Source organism: Sciurus carolinensis, chromosome 8, assembly GCF_902686445.1.
Source record: "Sciurus carolinensis chromosome 8, mSciCar1.2, whole genome shotgun sequence".
Classification (NCBI taxonomy): Eukaryota; Metazoa; Chordata; class Mammalia; order Rodentia; family Sciuridae; genus Sciurus; species Sciurus carolinensis.
Genome location: NC_062220.1, coordinates 66,843,216 through 66,859,036, shown reverse-complemented (window position 1 = coordinate 66,859,036; position 15,821 = coordinate 66,843,216). Strand labels below are relative to the sequence as shown.

General features: G+C 39.1%; 1 long non-coding RNA gene across 1 annotated transcript in view; it reads right to left on the bottom strand.

The window, feature by feature from the left end:
• Positions 1 to 434: 434 nt before the first annotated feature.
• Positions 435 to 15,821, bottom strand: part of LOC124990640 (uncharacterized) — a 44,025-nt gene continuing 28,638 nt past the window's right edge. The window contains exons 2-3 of the long non-coding RNA XR_007109787.1: positions 15,241 to 15,329; positions 435 to 1,057 (exon numbers count right to left, since the gene is read on the bottom strand). This is a non-coding gene — a long non-coding RNA (uncharacterized LOC124990640). The remainder of the gene's footprint in view (positions 1,058 to 15,240; positions 15,330 to 15,821) is intronic.

The window sequence follows — 15,821 nt, the reverse complement described above, 5'->3', positions numbered from 1 at the left end:
CCCCACCAGAGTTTCTGACTGGGTTGGTTTGGGGCCCAGAATCTGCATTTCTAACAGGATTCCAGGTGATACCGCTGCCAGTTGGGACCACACTGCAAGCACCACGGTGCCTCACAGGTCTGAACAACTGCTCTCACCGCCCCCTCACGCCCCTTGCTCAGCTCCGGGGCCCCCAGAACTCTCACCTTTCTCTGGCATTGCTCGCTTTCCTCCCAGCATCTCTCTCTCTCAATTTCGACGTTTGTCCTAGCTGCCATGAAAGGCAACCAGTGCGTGCTTCTAAGTTCCCCAAGAGATTTCCAATTTCCCAGTCACTGCTTAAGGTATTTTCAGTTTCATTTACAAAGTGGGAATACAGGTGTCACCAAACCTCCCGCTTAAAGCATTTGTAATAGGAACTGGAATACTTATAGAGGTTAAAATATTAGCAACAGAGAATTTTAATTGATCTAGTACATAACCTAAGGGAATTTTATTGCCTAGATGATGTTCAGGCCCAACAAAACCTGCATCTGTTAGCCTCCATGGGAAGGGCCTTGGGAGAGGAATAGGGTGGTGGAAGCCCAGCATGGCCTGGGATTCCCTCCCTTTCGTCTTTCTCCCGGATAGGCAAAGGGAAACCCACTGAAGATTCTGTGCTTCCATGTTGGGCAGGATCACAAGTTCAAGCCCAGCCTGAGCAACTCAGCAAGACCTCTCTCAAAATTAAAAAAAAAAAATCAAAAGAGCTGGGGATGTAGCTCAGTTGTAGAGTGTCTTGGGCTCAGTTCCCAGTGCTGAAATAATAACAACAACAGTAGCAGCAATAATAATAAAGAAATTCTGTGCTTCCAGAAGAGCCTTGTTCCAAGCACTGACCCCTCACAGGAGGTTGCTGTGTGTTTTCAGGCATGGCAGGAGGAAGTAGCCATCTACTAGCACTGGCCATGAGTTCATTTCCAATCCCTCCAGGACACAGGGCTGGGTGAAGCCAGCCAGGATCAGTAGATGCCTGTAGGACATACTGGTTGGTGTCAGCAGGACAAGTAGTGAATATTCTTCTTGGAAGCCCCAGGAGCTAGGGGTGAAGCAGAGAGAAAGGTGAGGTTCCGTCCAGTCTGACTGCTGTGTCTGTGGAGGTAATGACTGACTGTCACCCAAGCATTGTGCCCCTGAGTGTCTTTATCCATATGCTGATCAGTTTTCTTCCTTCAAGAATGTAATCTCCTTAAGTTTCTCAACTTTGGCCAACTGTGTTACATCTATGTGAAAACAAATGATTATAAACTTCAGAACTTTGGGTTGTGGTTAGGGTTCTTGTTGAAATCAGAGGCTGCATGTTCCAAAAATGGCTATTAAGAAACAGTAAGAAAATAAAAATACTATTATCATAGATACTTTGAGTATACCAATTCCAGGGCTAGTCTCAAAGACACCAAAAATATACATCTTAGCCACATTTGAGTGAAAGGCCTGTCGAGCCAGATCATCAACCAGGTCCTTTGTTTGCCACAAGATATCTTGTGAAATTCTATTTTAGCAACAATGATTTACTGTTACATAGTCCTCAACCTAGACACTGACACTTGTTTTAGATGTTGCTGTCAAAAATTGAATTTCCTCATTGTACATTTGGGGGGGGTCCATATTTTTATTGGTGCATTGCAATTGTACATAATGGTGGGATTTATTTCTGCCTATTTGCATGTGCATACAAGATAACTATAATTTGGCCCATATCACTCCCCAGAATTTCCTCTTTCTTTCCCTGCCTCCTTCCTCCCTTTCTCTAATCTATTGATCTCCCTTTGATTTTCATGAGCTCCCCCGACCCTGGCCTTTCTTTTCTTTTTTCCTTTCTAGCTTCCATATGAGAGAAATCATACGACCCTTGACCATCTGTGTTTCCCTAATTTAGTTTAACATAGTTCTCAAGGTCTATCCTTTTTCTTGCAAATGACATACTTTCATCTCCTTTATGACTGAATAAAAATCCATTGTGTATATATACCACATTTTCTTTATCCACTCATCCATTGATGAATACCTAAGCTAGTTCCATATTGGTTATTGTAAATTGTGCTGCTATAAATTTGGGTATGCATGTATCACTGTACTATGATTATTTTAATTCTTCAAGATAAATATTGAGAAGTGGTATATAGCTGGGTCATATGGTGATTTCATGCCTCGTCTCTTGAGGAACCTCCACAGTGGTTTCCACAGTGCTTGTACTAACTTAGAACCCCACCAACAGTGTAAAAGTGTTCCTTTTTCTCCATATCCTTTCCAGCATTTATTATTGTTTGTAGTCTTAATGACTGTGATTCTGACTGGAGAGAGATGATATCTCAGTGTAATTTTGATTTGTATTTCCCTAATTACTAACCATCCTGAACACTTTTTCATATCTTTGTTGGCCATTCGTATTCTTCTTTGGAGAAGTATGTTTAATTCACATGCCTACTTTTTATTTAGGTTGTTTGGTTTTTTTGGTGTTGTGTTTCCTCTGTCAGAAGGGTAGTTACCAAGATTCTCTTCCATTCTATAGTTTCTCTCTTCACACTCCTAATCGTTTACTTTGCTGTGCAGAAGCTTTTTAATTTGATGTCATCCCATTTATTAACTCTCAGCATTACTTCCTGAGCTTTAGGGTCCTAACAAGAAAACCATGACCTGTGCCTGTGTGTTGGAGTGTTGACTCTATGCTGTCTTCTAGGAGTTGCAAAGTCTCTGGTCTAATTTCTAGGTGTTTGATTCATTTTGAGTTGACCTTTATGCAAGGTGAGAAATAGCGTCTAGTCTCATTCCTCTACGTATGGATAACCAGTTTTCCCAGCACCATTTGTTTAAAAGCCTGTCTTTTCTCCGATGTATGCTTTTGGCACTTTTTCAAGGATTAAATGACTGTATCTGTGTAGGTTTGTCTGTCTTCTATTCTTTTGTTCTATGTGTCTGTTTCTATGTCATATCGGGCAGTTTTTTTTACTATAGCTCTGCAATATTGTTTGATGTACATTTATTATGGAAAATGCTGTCACCATAAATCTTGCTCTACTTAACTCATCTATGACTTCTTATCTCACTACAGCTAAACAAACCAGGGCTCTAAAAGTGGTGCAGATTCACTTGAGGTTAGAAAGGGCAACAGAGACTTTCCTCTTCCCACAAATGATGTGAATAGGGTTGGTTTTTTTTTTTTTTAATGATGACAAAAGTAGAAAAAAATTTTAAATACAACGTAAGGACTTGGCAACCCTAGCACACAGATCCCAGCATATAGAAAAGTGTGTAGTATTTGGTGGGTGCTCAGTAAATTTTTGTTAGCTTATTCATTGACTTCTCATTAACCCTAAAAGGAAAAGTACCTGTTCGAACAGGACTCAACTAGAGGTCAAAAGGTTCTTTGAGTTCTCTGTAATAATTTTCATTAACCTGCCTCAAATCTTTCATTTAAATGTTGATGCATCCTTCAAACATATAATTTAATATTATGAGGTAGACCAAAATCAGAGATGATATACAGTCATTAACCACGCACAACAGATGCTTCCAGCATAGAGTTAAACATGGTCATCTAGATGAAGCAGTAAGTCAGGCAGCCATTAGAGGGAGACAAAGGGCCAGGAATTGACTGCAGAGCCAGAAAGTCTAGCAAAGAGTTGAGAGTGATCCAGTCTTCACTTAGGCCTAGTTTGTGTGAGTCAAAGGGCAAAGGGAAGAACATTGTTGCAAAGAACTGATGTAGACAAAGCTAGGGAGTTAAAAGAGAGATAGATAAAAGAAAGAAAGAAACGAAAAAGAATAAAATTTAATCCGAAGTGGCAAAGTAAATAGTTAAGGTAGGAAGCACAGAGTTACAGAGAAAATGCCAAACTGAGGTCCTAAACCACTGGAAATTCAAGAATCTGAGTACAGAGAGCAGAGGGCACATGATTCACAACACCTAGGCTGATCCTCCCAACTTGAGCAAAGAAATGACTGGAATCACCTGGAGTGACTACAGATTCCTGAACTGTGTTCTCTGGAGGAGACCAAAAAAAAAAAAAAAAAAAAAAAAAAAAATTTCAGGCATTTGAGGTTCCTTTAGCTTCTTGCATTGCCCATCATCCCAGAAGGCAATAGTGACTTACCAACCATGTGACCTTAATCTCCCTACATCTGATTTTCCTCATCTGTTAATTGGAGATCATAATGACGGTGCAAGTAGTTGCTTTTTATATAAAGGACTCAATAAAAACTTCCACCTTCAGCAGAACTCAATAACTGAGGACAATACAGAAAAAGTGTCAAGGACTTCTGTCATCAAGCTGGCAGTTTACAAAGTACTCAACCAGTCAGCCTGCAGTCATGTAACCTTGAACCTATGTGATTCTTGACAAGATTTTGGTGGGGGCGGAGGGAAGTAGAAATGTGCCTTATTTCAAATTTTGCAAAGTAAGACTTTATTAATATTTTATTGTACTATATCCAGTTTCCATTCATAAATTTTCATTAAGTATATATTGCCCCGTACCTACCTCTAGACTGTTGTGAGGATTAAATGTGTTGTGGGCACACAAGGCCTAGAGTAGAACTTAATCAACATTGCGTCAGTCACCCGGAGCTTAATAGCTTAGAACAACAATTATTTGTTAATTCTCTATGCATCTGCTAATCAATTGAGGAACTGGTTAATTTAGGCTGCTCCTGGTCTCAGCTGGGCTCACTCACATATTTGCAACCAGCAAGAGACTAAATAATCTAGGCTGAATTTAGCTAGGCTCCCCCTATCTTTTCACTCTAGGGGGATTAACGACCTAGTCAGGACAATAGCCAAAGTGCAAGAAAGCAAACAAACTTGAGGCCCAGACTCAGAACTGGAGCATCACAGTTTCTGCCTTATTCTATCAGCCAAATCAATTCACATGGTCAAAGCAGCTCAAGGGTGAGTGAGGAAATAGAATCTACTATCTGAAATATACCATGTGTCCTTTTCTTTTTTTTAAATGGTCTAATTCCCATAGACTATGAGTGCCTTTACAATGGGTATTCTGTCAATCTTATTCCCATTTAACCACTGAGAAAACAAAGTATGGAGAGCTCACAGGCTATGAAGTGGTAGAGACAAATATGAAGTGGGACAGTCTGGCTCCAAAGTCCAGGCTATGAATCATTACACTTTATTACCTCTCCTAATAAAAGATGTGTAAGTAATTGGAGATTGTGGAAGATTCTGGGCCCTAAATGGGGCATATATTATCATGCTTTTTTCCTGACATCAGAGCACCTAGAAACCTTGAATCCCTACACTTATTATTGGATCAGGTGGCAACACAGAAGCTATGTATTAAGAAAAATGCATTTAAAAGCACAGGACACAAAAGTAAAAATAGACAAATGGGATTTCATCAAACAAATGACTTCTGCATAGCAAACAAAACAATCTACAGAGTGAAGAGACAACCTAGACTATGAGAGAAAATACTTGCAAACCATATGTCTGACAAGAGGTTAATAAGTAGGGTCTATAAGGAATTCAAATAACTTGATAGGAAAAAAACAAGTAATTCAATTAAAAATGCGCAATAGATCTAAATAGACATTTTTCAATGGAAAACATACAAATGGCCAAGAAGTACATGAAAAAAAAAGTGTGACATCACTAATCATCTGCAGAATACAAATCAAAACCACAATGAACTATCACCTGCCTTCAGTTTGAATGGCTGTTATTAAAAAGACAAAAGACAACTACTGCCGGAGAAAAGGAAACCCTCGCACACTGTTGGTGGGAACATAGAGTAGTGCAGCCACTGTGGAAAATGGCACCGAGGTGCCTCGAAAGATTAAAAATGGAACTACCATGTGATCCAGCAGTGTTTAGTGAAATAGGCCAGGCACAGACAGGCAAGTTCTGCACGGCCTCTTCACTCCGCCGGATGGTCCCTGTGCCATACAGAAGTCATTTGTTTGGGTATATAGCCAAAGGAAATGAAATCACTATATTGAAGAGACATCTGCACGCCAGTGTTTATCGTAGCTCTATTCACAATGGCTAAGAAATAGAAAGAAACTAGGGAGCCACGAGCTGGCAAATGGATGAAGAAAATTTGGGGTATGAAGTCATAAAAGGAGAATGAAATCCTACCATTTCCAACAACTTGTATGGAACTGAAGGTCTTTAGTAAAATAAGTCAGGCACAAAGAAACAAGTACTGCATGATATCACTCAGACATGAAATCTAAAAAAGTTGGCCTCATAACAGTCGCAAGTAGAATGGAGGTTATGAGAGGATGAGGAAAGAGAGAGAGGTGGGGAAAGATTGATCAGCAGGTATTAAATTATTTTAGATGAGAAAAAGAAGTTCTGGTATGCTATGGCACAATAGGGCGACCATAGATTTTAATAATGTACTGTATTTTTTTAAGGCCCAAAGAAAGGATTTTTAATGTCTTCACCATAAATAAATAATAATTGAGGAAACAGATACGTTTACCCTGATTTGAACATTGTAAAATGTATAGGTGTATCAAAACATCACATGGCACCCCATAAATAGGTATAATTTTTGTGTGTCTGTTTTATAAAAAGGTCACTATATAGGCTAATGAATGTGTTAGTCTAATTGTGATAATTATTTTACAGTATATACATATAGCAAATCATGTTTAATACCTTAAATACATACAATTTTTATTTGTCAATTATATCTCAATAAAACTCAAATATCAATAACTTTTTTAAAAAGAAGAAAATGGTATTTATTAGAAAGACTAAAGAATCCAGGAGACAATTCAGAAAGGATACCTGGTCTATCCCTCTGCCTCCAACCAGGGCTGTGCCTCAGCCCTATCAGGAGCTGTCAGTTAGGATACTTAGGCTTCAGAGACCGCTTCCACAATCCCTCCTGCAAATGCATGTGAGCATCTCATGTTCCATCAGCAAGTTCTGTTCAAGTTAGACTTGAATCATTGGATTTAATTGCACTGTGACTCGGAGCAGTGCTCCCTTGTAAAGCTTAAATCAGGGGTTGCAAATTGTCAGACTGTGGGCCGAAACCAGCCCGCAGACATGTTGTGTTTTGCCTGCACTGACAAAAATGTTTAAAAAGTTGCCAACATTTAAAAATAGAGTTCTATTAAAAATTCAGCTCTTCTGGAACTAAGTTCCCTGAAAAGGTTTGCTTATGATCAGAACTATCTACTCTGTGGAAGTTACTATAAAGCCTCCGAATTTGGAGTTTTCCTTAAGGGATAATATTAATAACTGACCTAATTTAGGATTATATATTCATTTTTCTATTATTATTGGCTTAATTTCAGTAAGTTTTATTTTTAAGGATGCAATTGTTTACTCGAAGTCTTCAAATTTATTGGCAAAAAGTTATTCCTAAGTTCTTTTATTGTCATCATCACTACAACACTTACAGTTCTATTTCCCTTTTCATTTATACCATTGTTATTTATATATTTTTTCTCCTTTTTAAATAAGATATTGCCTACAGTTTATTTTATTGCTTTTTTTCAGTATTTTTTTCTTATCTAACATATCTATATTGCCTATATTTATAATAGTGGTTTTATTATTCTAAACTGCTATTTTTCTTTGTGTCTGACCTGCTAGATTTATTCCTAAATTTTTGAAATTGGAATCTTAGATTATCAACATTGATTTTTTTTTTTTTTTTTTTTTTTTTTTTTTTTTTTTTTTTAGCACTAGTGATTGAATCCAGGGCACTCTAACATTGAGCCACATCCTCAGCCCTCTTTATTTTTCACTTCAAGACAGGGTCTCACTAAGTTTGCTAAGTTGCCCAGGATGGTCTTGAACTTGCGATTGTCCTAACTCAACCTCCTCATTATTGATATTACAGGCATGTGCCACCACACCTGGCTTGATCCTTTCTCTTTTTATATAAACACTTAAGTAACCATTTTTGGCTGCACCTCACAAGTTTTGACATGTAGTATTTATCAATCAATATTTTTCTAGTTTTTAAAATTTACATTAGGATTTTTTCTTTGATTTGTGAGTTGTGGATTTGGTAAATTAGCATTTTCATCCACACAAAACCTCTCTGTTTACCAAAGAAGCACTGCAGAGCCTGAAATGCTAGGGACCTCATTTGTGAGACTCCCTTGTAGCTACAGTTCTGAATGTGATTTAGATTCCTCCACCAGAGGCATCTGCACAAGATTCGAAAGGTGGAAGTCAACATCTTTCTGCTGGAAAGCAAAGTCATGGTATTCTTTACTTTTTCTTCAGCAGTATTCATCTCTCTCTCTCCCTCCCTCCCTCCCTCTTGTGTTAGTTGAGTGGTGTCACACTGAACTCTCATGTCCAGGCACTGCCTTGGTGATTGTGGTGAGACCTGGGGACAGCAGCAGTCACTCTTTCCTGATCCCTGGTGTCATGCACTTCCTCTTTCAAGCTCATATCTTGAAACCTAGTCCCCAGTGCAACAGAAACCTCATAAATGGAATTAGTGCCTGTATATAAAGGCCTGAGGAAGCCTGTTTGTTCCTAGAAGGTACCATCTATGAAAGGCCAACCGTCACCAGACACTGAATCTGATGGTGTCTTGATCTTGGACTTCCCAGCCTCCAGAACTGTGAGCAACAAATTTCTGTTGTTATAAACTACCCATTCTAAGGTATTTTTGTTACAGGAGCTTAACACCAGGATCTCAGCTTGTTGGTCTTGTCTTCAACTTCACAGTTCCCATTGCCACAACAGATTGCCATAGCTGCCCGCTTCCCCACCTCCACCACAGTTCCATGGTCTCCATCCTACGGCCTGGGCAAAGGCCCAGGTATCTCCTCAGGGATTATGTTCTGGGCATGATTCCCAGAAGCCCCATCTAAAGTTCAATTCTCTGTCCCTTCTAAAGTTTTGTAATCACCTAATTCCCTGTGTTAAGTTCCTTCCTGACTAAAATTACTAGAGTAAGTTTTGTTTCTGAATGCTAAATGATACAGATTTAAGCTTTATCTATTTATAACTCACAATAGGATTGTTATCAGAGATGTGTTGTATGTAACACCACATCTTCAAAATTTATAGAAGCTAGATTTGTGATCCAGCATGTGGGCAATTTTGTTAGTATTCTATGAGTTCTAAAAAAAGATGTATATTCTATAATTGTTTTATATGTCCTTTATATAATGCATGCTAATTGAGCTACTCAAATCTCCTGTATCCCAATGATTGTTGTCTGCATTATCCAGAACATTGTGAGTAAAAATGTGGTAAAAATCTTGCTGGGCACAGTGGCACATTGCTGTAATCCCAGCAATTTAGGAGGTTGAGGCAGGAGGATCACAAGTTCAAAGCTAACCTAGGAAACTTGGAAAGACCTTGCCTCAAAAAAATAAAAATAAAAAGGGCCAGTGATGTAGCTCAGTGGTAGAGTGACCCCGGGTTTGATCCCCACTACTGAGGAGAGAGAGAGAGAGAGAGAGAGAGAGAGAGAGAGAGAGAGAAAGAGTAAAAGAAAATTTGTGTTTGGCCTCCACAAATAAGACTTAATAGTATCATTATTTTTAATGTGTGTGTATATTTACCAGTATATTTGCTCACAATTCTTTTTGTGCCTCTTTGAAAACGTCCTTTTTTCCCCTTTAGTTCACTTTTGAATTTTATTCTGGTGAAGGTCTGTTGGTAAACTCTCAAATTTGATTCCTCTGAAAATATCTTTATCATGTCCTAACACTTAACAAATATTTTGTGAGTATAGCATTTTAGTTTGAAAGTTACTTCCTATTAGCAAATTGATGTTATTATGCCATTGTTTTCTGGCTTCATTTTAGCCATTAAGAATCAGTCTTATTGGACCCAGGGGTGCATGTAGAAGGATCATAAGTTCAAAGCCAGCCTCAGTATCTTGGCCCTAAGCCACTTAACAAGACACTGTCTCAAAAACAAAAAATAAAAAGGCTAGGGGATGTGGCCTAGTGGTTAAGGACCACTGGGATTCAGTCCCCAGTACAAAAAAAAAAAAAAAAAAAAAAAAAAAAAAAAAATATATATATATATATATATATATATATATATATATATATATATCTCAGTCTTCTCTAATTGCTATTCCTTTCTAATATGACTAGGTTTTAATATCTCCTCTTGTATTGCTGTTCTATGGTTTGTTTATGATGTGTCTTTGTAGATTTTTTTAAGTTCTTATTTTCTAATCTTGTGATTTCTTGGGCTTCCTGAATCTGCAGGTTGATTGCTTTTGGTGAATTTGAAAAATTCTCAACCATCATCTTAAATATTGCCCCATCAACAACATTGTCTCTTTCTGGAACTCTGACTGGTTTTCTGAGAAATTCAGCACCCTCATTCTCCATATCTAATTAGCTTTCTCATTTCCTGTGCCTTTGCCCTTCTGATCTGCCTTATGAATAATTTCTTTTCATTTATTTTCCAATTTACAAGTTCTCTCTTAAGCTTCATCTAATATCTGATTATCCAAATCTAATAGTTTCATCTAAAATCTGCTATTGGAATTTATATTTTCAATTATTATTTTGTCTTGTTAAAAATCCTATTTCTTTTTCAAATTTGCTTGGTCATTCCTTGTAGTCTCTTCTTCAATGATACTTTCAAACATCTTTTATTTATTTAAACACATTAAATATGGCTCCTTTATACTTTACATTTGAAAATCTAATATTCAAAGCCTTTAAAGACTGTTTCTGATATGTATATTTTTCAATTGGTCTTTAGTCAAGTAGCTCATTTCTACCTACCTATCCCCCCACTCCACCCACCCTTTGTTTTTATATTGTTGACCTTGTTGTGCTCACTTAATTGGAAGTAAATAAATTCTCTGTAGAAAATCTCTGTAATTGCCATTGAGGTTACATTCCGCCAGAAGTTTTATGTTTGCCTCTGTCACCTCCCAAGGGGCACTATCAACCCAGAAACATTCTAAATTTAACTGTTTCAAGTTTTTTAAAACTGCACAAATTACATAAATTTGAACCACGACTCTAAGAAAGTCAGCTTGTCATTAAGAATTCTTATGGGATATTTTTTAATTCTTTTCACCAAATGTGTCAAGGTTGCAATGTGTACATCTCCTTATTATCCTCTTTGGCATGTCAGATTTATTTCCTGCTCACTTCTCCCTTCAGATTAACCTATTGGGTTCTCATTCTTATACTGAAGGGTCCCCTAACATATAACCCTTCTTGGGTATGCCCTGACCTTGTGTCCTATCCCCCAACCACTTTCCTGCATCTATCAAAAAGGAACATCAAAGTCTCCAATCTTTAGTAGAATCCCTCTATAATATCCCACAAAAAAAATCCTTTGAATTTTTTTGACCTCTGAAGATCTACATCAGGGAAACCCAACAATACTTTTTTTCAAAGTTATTTGTTTAGCTAACATTTCATTTTGTTTGTTTGTTTGTTTGTTTGAGTTTTTTCATTTGTTTGTTTGTTTGATTTTGGGTTTTTTGTCCCAGGGATTGAACCAAGGGCCTCACAAAGTTGTTGAGGGTGGCCTTGAACTTGTGATCCTCCTGCCTCAGCTTCCTGAGTCACTGGGATTAGAGACATGCATCCCCATGCCCAGAGTTTTGGTTTGGTTTTGTTTTCAATTTGGAGAGAATTTAGAGGCTAATTCACCATATGGTCAAAAACAACAATCTCACCCCACAGAGAGTGGGTCACCATAGAGTCCTATGATTTTAGATCTGTAAGTGATCAGTGGCAGAACAATTTCTGGGTCAGTGTTTCTGGGTTCAGTTTGGGCTCTGCAAGGTCCTAAAAGAGCTGATTGCTAAGGGGTCAGGCTTAGGGGGACGTTCTATATCCCAGGACTGTGTAAGATGCTTAGAATTATCTTTCTCTAAAGTACCATTGCATTGAGAAAGAATTTCCTCCCAGATGTATTTTAAGTAATAAATGAAGCAAAGAAAGGCATTGTTGTTTCAGAATATCACTATTTTGCAATAACCAAGCAGTCAGTGAGTGTGGCCACTGATATGTGCACATCCATGTGCACACACACACACATGCAAGACAGTCAGGTCATGAGATGAAAGAAATCTAGAGTCTTAAGAAACCTAGAGTCTTAAGAAAGCCCCAGCCCTCAGCATGAGCCAACCCCAGATCAGTTGCCAATATGCAGGGAGCACAGAGGACAAAGGAACTTTGGGGATGAAAAGCACACAGTCACAAGATCCAGACTATCTGATAGATTTCAAGGAAAATAAAAGGATGGAGAGGGACTCTATAGATTAAAAGTGACTTGAGGACACATCAAGTAATTTTCAAAAGGAAGAGAAATATTAAAATACTTTTTGACAACAAACTAGAAAGAAATGGAAGAAATGCAAGGAAGTAATTGCTATAAAATCAGAACAGTGGTTACTTAAGGGGAACAAAGCAGTTGTGTTTATATTCACCTTAAAATCATCCTTAGGCTATACTTCAGCGATGTTTTCTCCATTGGACTGTATTTCACAGTACAAAGGGTTGTTTTTTTTTTTTAATGGGGGAATTATTCCTATCTCCAAAATATTATTTCATTGTCCAATCTTTATTGGTCCTGCCCCATATGAAGGATTCAACAGATTTTAGGATTAGACTCTCAGGAACCAAGGAAACCTGAAAACATTCTTTAATAAATGTACAGGTGCAGATATAGTTTATTATGTACTCGTACACACCTGTCATTCTTCCCTCCCTGGGACCTCTTCCCTGCTATTCCCTGGCTAGAGTGTTCACGCCATATCACTGTGTAGTTGCATTTGCTGCTCTTCCATGACCTCCTCTGATCTCTAATTAAATTTGAGCTCTCTCTCATCTAAGCCCCCTCACTGTCCTGTGCTCTCATGGGATTGATGGATGGATTGATTGATTTTTGGTACTAGGGATTGAACCCAGGGTCACTTAAACACTGATCCACATCCCCAGCCCTATTTGTTTTAAGACAGGGTCTCGCTAAATTGCTAAGGCTGGCCTCAAACTTGTGATCCTCCCGCCTCAGCCTCCTGAGTTGCTGGGATTACAGGCATGTACCACCATACCCAGCAGTATTTAGGTATAAGAAGTTTATCAGCTCTTCTTTTTTAGCTGGTAAATAAGTTGAAATGAAACCACCTCCATTGGCAGCCTCCTGAGCTGCTGGGAATACAGGCATGTACCACCATACCCAGCAGTATTTAAGTATAAAAAATTTATCAGCTCTTCTTTTTTAGCTGGTAAATAAGTTGAAATGAAACCACCTCCATTGGTTGCTCATTCTGTGTTAATGTAGCATTGATTTTATTTAGTCACAAATGTCTGTAGCTTGACGTTACTGTTATAGGCCAAAAAGAAGTGCAGTACTATTAAGAATTGGCAACCAGATGGGGTGGTACACACCTGCAATCACAGCAAGGCCAAGGCAGAAGGATGAAAAGTTCAAGGCCAGCCTCAGCAGTTTAGCAAGACCCTCACCAACTTAGCAATACTCTGCCTGGTAATTAAAAGGGCTGGGAATGTAGCACAATTATAAAGCGTCCAGTACCAAATGTAGCTCAGTAGTTCATCCCCAGTACCAAAAAAAAAAAAAAAAAAGAAGAAGAAGAAAGAAAGAAAGAAAAAAAGAAAATTGGCCAGAGCTTTGAGCACGACGAACTCTGATAGTGCTGGCAATAAAATTCCAGCAGAGGGTAGCAGAGGGCCGAATGCGAGGCGGCAATCCTCTGCCAGCGCCTAGCTCCAGAGATCATGAGCTGAGGCAGGGAACCTGGATCCAAGGGAGTTTCCATTTCAAAACACAGGATCTGCAGCTAAGCTAGACTGTACGAAGATCTGCACTAGTACAAAGTTCACTTTGCTGGGGGTGGGGGGGATCAGAGGGCTCCATTTCTTTTTCTGTTCCATCATGAAGTAACCTTCCTCCTACACTCAAAATTTCCTGCTGAAAAGCCTCCTTCCTTCTGAATACTGGGTCTCCCCGAATTCCTCTGTAGAGCAGCGTCCCCTCTGTTCTCCAGTGGGGGGCTAGTTTGGGAAGTCCTTTTGTTTTCATCCTTAGACTGCCTCCCACCTCACCGAATTCCAACCAGCAGGTTCTTAAGAGTGAAGACTCACCTACCTTTTGAAAGAGATCACTTATTTTCAGGCCAAAGGTAACACATGTTAGCACAAAATTTACTTCAAATTTTATGGAGTTAGAAAGGAAATTTTGTCAGTTTTACTCTAAGCATTTGCCTTACAAGAAGCCCATCCCCAGCCGTTGGGGTCCTTTGGGTCTCACTGCTCAAGGATCTGCCCCACGGTACACACACCCTTTTTAAAAGTATCCCACCTGAATACTGCAAGGTCAAGTTGTCTGTGACTTTAGTGACTCAAAAGAACACCAGTGGACTCAACTCCAGGGGGTTAGAGGGAAATATGGGAAGTGACAAACCAGAACCGTCTGCTAGAGTGTGTGTGTGTGTGTGTGTGTGTGTGTGTGTGTGTGTGTGGTGTGTGGGGTGTGTGTGTGTGGGGGGGGGGGGGTGTGCTCGCTTTCCATGGATCATTTGCCCTGAGACAACTGTGTGTGTGCCCGTGCCAGCCCAATGGCAGATCCGTCACACACCACATAGGGTGAACTTAGAGTGAGACCTAGACCAGTCATAGCAAAAGAGCCATCTTCCTTATCCAACTTTCCCTGGGGATACTGGTATTTTGACTTCTCGATTTTTCAGAAGTTCACTTAGATCCTGAAATCTCTGCAGCACTTACAAATTACAAACTTTTCTGTTAGAAAGAGAGATTTAGATCGTGTGAGACTACTTGTTGCCTGTCTAAGGTCTATTCTGCTCCCTCTGGGCAATGTGCCAGCTTATAAAAGAAAAAAGTAACTACATTTCAAGCCTCTTGTGCAGATGGGTGTTACTGAATATGAAAGCAAGCTATGGCATGAGGCCTCTTGGGAGTCACATCTGTCCCATCCCTGTGAAATACTGACTGAAACCAGGACACCAGGGCTGAAGGTCTAGCATTTGTCTTGTGAGCTCAATACAAGGAACCACCAAGAGTGGTAGGGTAGCAACAGGAGGAAATGGCACAAAATTTACTTCAAGTTTTATAACATTTTGGAACCAATGTGGACATCCACAGCGCCTCCCTCCTGTTACTTGAAAGAATAAATGAATCACATATTCTTTAATTTTACTAAGTTATTGGTAATTAATCACTGTCATCAGTAAGAGGCACCGATTCTCTTGAGCATCTCTATGGTCCTCTATGTCCCAAGGAAAATCAGACAGAAAAAAGACACCCTCTTACCTTTCCCCAGTCCAAACAGACAACTTCTGATTTCACTTTTTCTTCCATATGGCCATGGAGATAACAATCAGGTGAGAATCTAGGGGAATCTGGAAGGAGTTTCACAGTTAGGAGCTGTTCAGTCACTGTTCAGTTTCACAGTTAGGAGCTGTGTAGGGGAAAGAGTTAGGGTTGATCATACATGAAGGGAATACTATCATTATCCCCCATTTCACTGATGAGGAAACTGAGGCCAGAGAAGTTAACTAGTGTGCTCAGATCACATGGTTAGTAGGTGATCTGGAAACTGAACACAAAAATTTGATTCCAGAATTCCTTCTCTGTACTATATGTATTCCCCAAAGGGAGGATCAAAATAGCCTCTCAGTCATAAATTTCCAAAGATCAGGTGATTTGTCTTTAAAAGATCACCAGTGGGGCTTGGGTTGTAGCTCAGTGGTAGAGCACTCACCTTGCGTGTGTGAGGCGCTGGGTAAAATCCTCAGCACCACATAAAAATAGATAAATAAAAATAAAGGTATTATGTCCATCTACAACTAAAATAAATACATGGAAAAAAAAATCAGTGATTTCAGATTTAG